This window comes from Phoenix dactylifera, chromosome 16 (genome assembly GCF_051530095.1).
Source record: "Phoenix dactylifera cultivar Ajwa chromosome 16, Ajwa_hap1_PhDact_Kaust_v1.1, whole genome shotgun sequence".
NCBI lineage: Eukaryota > Viridiplantae > Streptophyta > Magnoliopsida > Arecales > Arecaceae > Phoenix > Phoenix dactylifera.
In genome coordinates, this window is record NC_143205.1 from 10,557,833 (window position 1) to 10,568,395 (window position 10,563).

The following is a 10,563-nucleotide window of genomic DNA, read 5'->3' on the forward strand; positions in this document are numbered from 1 at the left end:
TAAGATTTTAATCTTTTTATCTAGTTGGCTTTCAGCCTCTGATTTATAGGCTTTGAATTTTTTTAAGACCTCATTTTTAGCTTTGATAAGATTGAGATGACAGTATCTAGAAAGGTCATCTATGAAAGTTACAAAGTATTTGTTTTCTTCCCTTGAGGTTCTTCCTGAGTCACATACATCACTATGTATGAGTTCAAGGAGATCAGAATCTCTACTTACAGAGTGGAAGGATTTTTTAGGTAATTTGGTCTCTACACATTTGTCATTATTTTTAAGTTCTAATTTTGGAATTAAATTCAAGTGCATTAAAAAGCAAATACAATGATCAAAGATAATTTCTCACAAAAGGCCTATGACTCTCTTATATAAACCTAAGACTCATGTGCCATACATGGCTTGTTGGCGGGATAATTGAAACTACTTCCTAATCAGCCACATGGGGTGAAATTCAAATTCAAAATCAAACTTCTCAGGTTTAGTACTAAGGTTTTCAGATGTGTGGGAAGCCATTAATTTGTAGCTTAACACAATTTTGACATCTGTAAAAATGAGAAGGTTTATGTCAAATTATTATACTTATATCTAATTTAAACTTTAGATGTCTAGTTGAAAAATCCAAAAAAATAACAGCCAGATCAGCTCTAGATCGGTGGTGGAGTACTTGGCTCACTTAAGTACCAGCCTTTCTTAGGCACGTATGTCTTTTTGACAAGTTTTTCTTAGACACCGTTATTCAATAGATAATTTTACTAGATATCGTTTAATTTTATCCTAAGTGCAATATTAAGCTAGCTCCTATGAATTAACCAATTTTCAAATTTACGTTTGAATGGAATCTGAAAATTACTCCATAAGGAGTCCAAATGGAGGTATTAATAAACCTCTTGGAGGTTAAGCAATTTAATATTTTGCTTTGAAAATTAAGTACTAAATTAAAGCTAGCATAAATGTGTAACAGCTAAAATATAACAATTTATAATTATGCAGCAAAAAATATATAATATATGTTGCAATTTAAAATCTAGTGCTAACAGTATATAAACTTTCCTGGATTGTTAGCCTAGATGCACAAATATAATTGATAAATAAAATATTTCTAATATTCAAAAATAGTAAATAAGAAGAATAAACTAACAAATAATTAACTTGACAATATAATAATTAAATGAAGAAAGAGAGAGAAGAGGCCTGTGGATCAAAGCACGCTGATGCATTATCCCAGAAAAGTTTATGCCCCCCACGCACGGGTCTGCTGGCACAGATCTCCTAGAGATACGACGATCCAATACAGAACCACGTCTTCCCCTTCAGTGCGCCTCCAGGGAAGAAAGAAGAGCATGTTCACGCTTTCAGATAACTCAAAAGAAACTTAGAAGAATTATGAGGAGATGAAAATTTTTCTTTATTTCTTTTCTCCCCAATGATTCCTAGAGCCTTTTTTATCTAGACTCTTGGTATAGGGAGAAGAGAAATTTTTGATTGTGGTTTGAAATGATCCCTAGAGCCCCTTATATAGGCTCAGGCAAGTCAAAAGAAGAAGATTTCCTTCCCGCGGATTGATGACGTGTCTTCTTGTGCTCCTTTGATTCTTCGGCTTATTGCATCTTGGCCGTTCATACTTTCTTCCTTCTTCGAGGGGCCTTTCCATGCTTGCTCTTGTGCTGGATGCGTGACACTTGTCATGGTTTGCTTTCTTTGGAAATTTTTTCATGTTTGCTCCCTTGCTTGTGCACGAATGCTTGCCACTTGGCCGTTGACTAATTTAGTTTTCAAAATTTTAAAATATTTAATTTAATTCAACATGTATTAACTAAGAGAGACTCATCTTAATAACTAAGCCTTGACTAAACTGTGTCACATTGATGCTAACCTTACAGTATGCATGATGCATATGTTAGGGAGAAAAATTGCACATACGAATTGTAATACCCAGAAGAAAAAAAAAAAGATTTGACGGGCTGGCCCAAAAAGACCGGGCCCATTCCCTTGTTACGATCGTACCCTAGGCACGATCATGGAAGAGGAGCGTTGCAGGGGGAGGCGGCGTGAGGGGAGGCCGGTCGACGGGGGAGGTTGATCGCCGGAGAAGAGGGTGATCATGGGGGAAGGTGGCGGATCTCGTGAGCCGGCCGATCAAGGAGGATAATGAGGATCCCCACCAATCGCACAAAGAGGCCTCGGATCCATGGGTTTACTCACGGATTTCTCCACCGATTCCTCGCCGGAAGGGTCGCCGGAGCATCCCGTCGGACTAAGGAAAGTCCCTTGTGCTTCATTTCCTAGATTTGGGGAGACGCTGGAGGGGTTTGGCCGGTGAGATCACCGGAGAAGAGTTCGAAACAGGGAACCCCTGTTTCGGCTTCTCTTTTTCGGATCTTGCCGCCACCAGCCGCCGGATTGGCCGGATCCGTGGAAACTGGGTTGAATCGGGACTGTGGGAGGTTTTGGTGAGGAATTTCTAGGGTTAACTGAAGATGGGAAGTGTGGATCCGAGTCTTTCTCCCTCGTGATCCCATCCCCTTTCCCTCTTCCTCTCGTTGGTTGGCCGCCGGCCGGTGACGACGGTGAGAGCCACTGTGGCTGCCGTCGGGTGGGGGAGCCGAGCCACCATCAGGGTGGTCTGCCGTTGATGATGGAGGAGGGGGGAGGGGAGGAAAGAGGTCATGCCGGTTCTTGGGAGAAGAAGAGGAAGGGACCACCTCTTTCTCTCTCTCTTGGCCAGCCACCATCGTCGGCGACTGCAACAGTGACGGCCGGCGATGGTTCGGCCAGTGGTGTTGTCGGGTTGGGGAAGGAGAGGGCACAGCTATCATGGCTGCTGCCTTGGACCAAAGAAATGGAGAAAGGGGAGATGTACTCCCAACCATGAAGAGAGAAGGACCTTCCTTTCTTTTGGTCTTTTCACCGAGACCGGCCACCGTCGCCGGCATGGCGGCGGTCATGGCTGGCGAGGACATAGGCCGGTGGTACAAGGTGGGAGTCGGGCCACCCTGACTGCCCTAGATCTAGAGGGATTGAGATGTTTGGGGACCTGATGATGGACCCCATAGGAGATGTGAATTATAGTTTAGAATATTTAAATATTAAATAATTTAGTTGTGATTTATAATTGATGTTGTAGGGAAAGAGTCAGCGGTGCCAGGAGATTTTGATCAGGGGACTCAGCACCCCAGCACGTAGGTTGTGATTCGGATCCGTGTTTGAGTCAGTCTACAATTTTTGTAAGAATCCTTACATCTGAGCACCTCTATTTATGCATGTATTATATTTATCATTGGATATATTTTTATCAATATGTTGTTATTAATTTTATGAGCTTGTGTGACACATATGAGGTGTGCATTTGGTTTATTATGAAAGTATTGGAATAATTAAATTGGGAAGAATTATCATATTTTTGAGAATACATGAAAATATATGATGTGATGGAAATTTTGATTAAACATGTGAAATTAGACATGTAAAATGGTTTGGACTAACCTTGTCATGAGATAGCCTCTACGAGCTTATGCGTAGGATAGCCGCCACGAGCTTATGCGTGGGATAGCCGCCACGGACTTACGCGTGGGATAGGCTCTGCGAGCTTATGCGTGGGATAGCCTCCATGGGTTTACGCATGGAATAGCTGCCACGAGCTTATGCGTGGGATTTGTGCAGTCTTGGACTGGGACATGAACTTGGTTAGTCCAAAGCCAGAAGTGAAAAGTCTGAAAACTTGGGAATCAGAGTAATACGGAAATGGATCACATAATGTGAAAAAGGATTTATGAATATAAAATGGTTATATATATTTGTTGTTTGTTGAGCCTTTGAAATGATGAAATGATATTTTTTTTGATGCTTTGATTATTTTATTATTATTATTGTGTGTGGCTGTTGGAATTCTTACTGGGCTGGAAAAGCTCATACTACACTTACATTTTTTTCAGAGGTACTGGATTCGTAGAATCTGTCGGGTGGGACAAGAAGTGAGCTCGATCTAGAGTCAGACTGCTAGATAAATAGAAGTTAATTTATCTTTTGCTTATAGACATTTGAATTTCTGTAATCATTCAGTACATTTTATTTGGTTTGGTTTAAATACATTAATTATGGATTATTTGAAATTTTTGTTTATCTTAGGCCTTGCATGATCTTTAGGGCACTACTCTAGGGCTCATGCGGCCGGTCACGTACCGGACCTGGGTGATGGGTTCGGGGCGTGACAGATTTGGTATCAGAGCTTAAGGTTAAGGTATCCTAGGGTTTAGGTTCAGGTGAGTGTGAGTGGAAAATTATGATAGAAAAACTATCAGAGCCTTGGTTTATAGTCACTTGAGATTGTAACAGGAATGATATTATAATCTACGGTTTAAGACCACTAGGGACTGTAGCCTTAGTGGCATTAGAGTTTGACGTTTAAGATCATTAGGGATTGTGACAGAAATATATCATAGCTTATGGTTATAATAATTTGGGACATGACAATTAAATTCGGTGCTTAAGGTGTAAGATCACTGGGCATTGTGATAAAATGTATGCATCGGTTTGGTTTTCGATGAGTGTGGAAGAAAGGTATAAATTGTCTTTGATCATGATAAGAGAGGTTTGACCTAAGATAACTGTAGGAAGGCTAACAATGGTATATCAGTTATACCATGTTTAGATATTATTTAAATGACTTGAAAGTTCAAACTTGACATGAGTTTTGATGTGATTGTACTTTTGGTTTTGCTGCTAATTATTAGAGTGGGATTTGTATGTTGATCTTCCATAGTATTGGAGTGAGCTAAGGAGATTTCATAATATTGAAAGGAACGTTCTTCGAAGTTGAAAATGTATGTGGATTATATTTGATATTGGCATGTTTGATATTGCAAATAAGTCTATTTTCTATTGATGTATTTGATTATTTTGAGGCCATAGAGTATGCATATTGATGGAGGAATTCTAATTATTTGAATTCTCATATTTGGATTGAGCTACTGGATTTTACTTATAATTGTAGAAGACTATTTGATGTGTTAATTTAAAACTCAAGCCTAGGTTTAAGATTTGAGCAGAGATCTTTTGTCATTGTTGATGAAGCCACTAATAAATGTCATATTGAGTAGAGACTTCAGTCATGAGATGCTTACATGAATTATCATATATATAGCATTACTGATGCATGTTAAGAATCTTGGTGAAGGAAGATCTGGAGATCGATCGAGTTAAATTCTAATCATAGTGTATTGGCTCAATGACTTCTAACCCATTGAATTTGAAGTAAATTCTGTTGGAAGAAAAATTAATGTAGATCTTCAAATTAAATTGCTAAGGGAATACAAGAATTACCCCCCTTTAAATTAAACTTAGATATTTTGAATTCTAAGAAGGTTGTGGAGATCACGTAGTGACCTTAAACTTGACTAAAGGATTGGGGGTTAGTTATGGTAAGCATACTCTATATAAATCGAGGACAAAAAGATCTAAAGGTTTTGCTCTAGTTCTACTTGAAAATTTAAAATTTGGATTTTCTTAGTCTCGGTGCAAAGTGATGCTTTGGTCAGAAATCATTTTGTGACTTTAAAGAATTTGATGAGTTAGATCAGAGTGCGTAGTGGAAGTGTAGTGGTTTGAGTTATTTTGAAATCGATTAAAAATAATAATAATAATAATAATAATAATAATAATAATAATAATAATAATACCTTGATCTGAAAGGTATTATTATGGAAGACTTGAGTTAGTTTTCTAGTAGAGGGGAATGTTGTTGATTCTTTGCCTATTGGAAGTAGTTATGGGCTCTCCTATTTTTGATAATTCTAAGAATAATTTTGGGGCAGCTCAAATTTAGCGTTAACGGATTGATAGCTTTGTGATTAAGCTTGGGCCTGGAATGATTTTACATAGTTCTTCGACTCCTACCTCTGACATTGTTAATATACCTATTTGAACAGGTTTGCGGTTTTCCTAGGATAAAGATTGATCATTTAATCACAGGCAAAGTTAAGAAAAGAAAATTGATTATAGAATATTAAGAGCATTTGATACTAAAGATTTCTCCTATTTCTGTCAAGCCAATTATGATCTCTGTGTAGAATCAAGAGAAATTAATTTCTTTGGGATATAATTATGGCATTTTAATCCAAGGTTGGGAGTTTGAAATTCTTTGAAGGAGATCAAAAGAACTTACTACGTGTGGTAAATAGAAAGGATCAAGTTTTGAGATGCTGTGATTTTTGTATGTCAAAATCTTGTGAGTAGGTACTCCAAGAGGGAGACTATTTGAGATCTCAGGGATGATATGATGGATGTATATTTTTTTTAAAGTTTGAGGCTTCAAGTAAGTTAATTTCGAAGACGAAATTTTTTTAAGGGGGAAAGTATGTAATACCCAGAAAAAAAAAAGATTTGACGGACTAGCCCGAAAAAACCGGGCCCATTCCCTTTTTACGATCGTGCCCTAGGCACGATCATGGAAGAGGAGCGTTGCTGGGGGGCGGCGGCGTGAGGGCAGGCCGGTCGACGGGGGAGGTTGATCGCCGGAGAAGAGGGTGATCGTGGGGGAAGGCGGCGGATCTCGTGAGCCGGCCGGTCAAGGAGGATAACGAGGATCCCCACAAGGGGCTTACCTCGGATCCGTGGGTTTACTCACAGATTTCTCCACCGATTCCTCGCCGGAAGGGTCGCCGGAGCATCCCGTCGGACTGAGGTAAGCCCCTTGTGCTTCATTTCCTAGATTTGGGGAGATATTGGAGGGGTTTGGCCGGTGAGATCATCGGAGAAGAGTTCAAAACAGGGAACCCCTGTTTCGAACTCTTGTTCCCTGTTTCGAACTCTTCTCTTTTTCGGATCTTGCCGCCGCCGCCGGCTGCCGGGTTGGCCGGATCCATGGAAGTTGGGTTGAATCGGGACTGTGGGAGGTTTTGGTGAGGAATTTCTAGGGTTAACTGAAGATGGGAAGTGTGGATCCGATGCTTTCTCCCTCATGATCCCATCCCCTTTTCCTCTTCCTCTCGTCGGTTGGCCGCCAGCCGGTGACGACGGTGAGAGCCACTATGGCTACCGTCAGGTGGGGGAGCCGAGCCACCATCAGGGTGGTCTGCCGTTGATGATGGAGGAGGGGGGAAGGGAGGAAAGAGGTCGTGCCAGTTCTTGGGAGAAGAAGAGGAAGGGACCACCTCTTTCTCTCTCTCTTGGCCGGCCACCATCGCCGGCGACTGCAACAGTGGCGGCCGGCGATGGTTTGGCCAGTGGTGTTGTCGGATTGGAGAAGGAGAGAGCACATCTATCATGGCTGCTGCCTTGGACCAAAGAAATGGAGGAAGGGGAGATGTACTCCCAACCATGAAGAGAGAAGGACCTTCCTTTCTTTTGGTCCTTTCATCGAGACCGGCCACCGTCGCCGGCATGGCGGCGGCCATGGCTGGCAAGGACATAGGCCAGTGGTACAAGGTGGGAGTCGGGCCTCCCCGACTGCCCTAGATCTGGAGGGATTGAGATGTTTGGGGACCTGATGATGGACCCCATAGTATATGTGAATTATAGTTTAGAATATTTAAATATTAAATAATTTAGTTGTGATTTATAATTGATGTTGTAGGGGAAGAGTCAGCGGTGCTAGGAGATTTTGATCAGGGGACTCAGCACCCCAGCACGTAGGTTGTGATTCGGATCCGTGTTTGAGTCAGTCACCTCTATTTATGCATGTATTGGATTTATCGTTGGATATATTTTTATCAATATGTTGTTATTAATTTTATGAGCTTGTGTGACACATATGAGGTGTGCATTTGGTTTATTATGAAAGTATTGGAATAATTAAATTGGAAAGAATTATCATATTTTTGAGAATACATGAAAATATGTGATGTGATGGAAATTTTGATTAAACATGTGAAATTAGACATGTAAAATGGTTTGGACTAGCCTTGTCATGAGATAGCCTCTACGAGCTTATGCGTAGGATAGCCGTCACGAGCTTATGCGTGAGATAGCCTCCACGGACTTACGCGTGGGATAGCCTCTACGAGCTTATGCGTAGGATAGCCTCCACGGGCTTACGCGTGGGATAGCTGCCACGAGCTTATGCGTGGGATTTGTGCAGTCTTGGACTGGGACATGAACTTGGTTAGTTCAAAGCCAGAAGTGAAAAGTCTGAAAACTTGGAAATCAGAGTAATACGGGAATGGATCACATAATGTGAAAAAGGATTTATGAATTTGAAATGGTTATATATATTTGTTGTTTGTTGAGCCTTTGAAATGATGAAATGACATTTATTTTGATGCTTTGATTATTTTATTATTATTATTGTGTGTGGCTGTTGGGATTCTTACTGGACTGAAAAAGCTCATACTACACTTACATTTTTTTCAGAGGCACTGGATTCGTAGAATCTGTCGAGTAGGATAAGAAGTGAGCTCGATCTGGAGTCAGACTGCTAGATAGATAGAAGTTAATTTATCTTTTGCTTATGGACATTTGAATTTATGTAATTATTCAGTACATTTTATTTGGTTTGGTTTAAATACATTGATTATGGATTATTTGGAATTTTTGTTTATCTTAGGCCTCGCATGATCTTTAGGGCACTGATCTAGGGCTCATGCGGCCGGTCACGTACCGGACCCGGATGATGGGTTCGGGGCGTGACACGAATAAACAAGTTGCTACATATAAGTACACAGTTTTTTAGTAGTAGACATCTCATTTTCCATTCTGATCATGCTATGTATATATGGGCTTGACTAAACCAAGGTGTGTATTAACTAAGAGAGACTCAACGCTTTCCCTCATTATGGTGATAAGATAATACTCACAAGCACCATCTTAATTGTAGCAATAAGATAACACTCACAAACAACTGGAATTTGCCAGCGAGGACTGCATGTTACACTGATAGATGGAACCAAGATTGTGATGTTAATTATTGTAGAACCTTTGAGGAGCATATGTAAACAAAAGAAAAATGTTGGAGACTTGAATAGCAGAGGACACCCATCATGGGAATCTCAACTGCCTACACTAAATCGCTCTTCCCATTTGAATACAATTGAAAAGTTGGAGTCATTTTTTTGGTGGTTGCACTGCTTTTCACAATTGAATACACCAAAATCGCTCTCTTGATGCTTCTACATTAGCTAGTTTCTGAGGCTTTACATGACCCTTTAAAGTTAGTACAAGCTCATTTTAGAAATTGAATACTATTGTATTCAATAAAGTTGTCCATGAGGCTAGAATTCTATTCATATAATCCAATTAACTTGTGCACTCCTTTCAATAAAAAAAATAAAATAAAAGAAAAAGAAATCAGCCCTTCTAAGATCCTTTGATGGCAATGAAGCCTCTGAGCTTGGCAGTCCATACGAGAGGATACTCATGTGAATGATTTCATCAAACACTGCAAAAAGGGGCATGCAATTTAAACGACTTTGGCAGTTACATATGATATTTATACAAACAAATTGGATTGATGACAACCCAACATGTTTCATTTTGAACACGTATGTTTTTATGTAGTGTTGCACCATCAACCAACCTGATCACATATAGACTTGGGCATCGGGCCGTGCCGGGCCGGCCCGGCCCGGGCCCACCGGGCCACGGGTCTAAACGGGCCGTGCCTGGCCCGGCCCGCCGGCACGGCCCGCTCCGCGGAAAACCGAAGCCCGGCCCGGCCCCAGGCCCGTCGATTGGCGGGCCGGGCCCGGCACGGCACGAGACGGGTCGTGCCTGGAGAGGGGGGGAGAAAATAGCCATTTCCAACGGCTATTTTGGGTTTTTTTCCCAAAATGCCCCTCCCAACAGTCCAAAAACGGCTAAATTGAGGGGTATTTTGGGAAAAAAATTTTGGACTCCTATAAATACCCCTTTCCTCCCTCATTCTCACCACACCAAACCAACTATTCTCTCCTTCTCTACTACTATTATTTCTCTCTTCTAAAGTGCTCTTCCAGCAATTTAATTTTTTTTTTGCATTTAGCAAGTGTTCAAGTGCTACACAAGAGGAGGTTCCTGTTGAGAAGAGAAGGTGACTCCTGTTGAGAGCACAAGAGGAAGCTCAGAATCTCGGCTCTGCCTCTGCCCTCTGACCCTCTACTCAATTCCTCCTTGTGGTTAGTTTTTATTTTTTAAATTCATCAATTTAGATGTCATCTTTTGAGGAAAGTCATTTTGGCATTCCTCCTGTTTCTGAGGGAGAAAAACTAATCCCCAACCCCATGTTCCTAGTTCCTCTAGAACTAGTGAACCGAGTGAAGATCAAACCTCTTCTCGTAAGAGGACTAGTGCTGTATGGAATGAATTTGATAGAGTTATGGTTGGAGTCTGGAAAGCAAAATGTAAAAAATGTGCGAAACTTTATAGTTGTAATAGTAGTGGGGAAACAGGCCATTTAAAAAGACATCAAGAGAGTCATAGGATGTATGATTCTCATGCTCAAACTCAAAGTACCCTTAATATACAAGGGGGATTACTTGTAGGTAATTTTGCATATAATCAAGAAAATCAAAGAAAAGCACTTGTAAAATGGATAGTTAAGGATGAATTACCTTTTAGTTTATGTGAATCTTTTAATTTTGAAGAATATGTTCAATT

The 10,563-nt window shown here is 40.7% G+C and overlaps 1 long non-coding RNA gene across 1 annotated transcript; it reads left to right on the plus strand.

Annotated features, from left to right (window-relative positions):
• Positions 1-3,130: 3,130 nt before the first annotated feature.
• Positions 3,131-8,669, plus strand: LOC120104160 (uncharacterized). Its single transcript, XR_015974189.2, has 2 exons — positions 3,131-3,221; positions 8,344-8,669. It is a non-coding gene; the product is annotated as an uncharacterized LOC120104160 (long non-coding RNA).
• Positions 8,670-10,563: the final 1,894 nt, after the last annotated feature.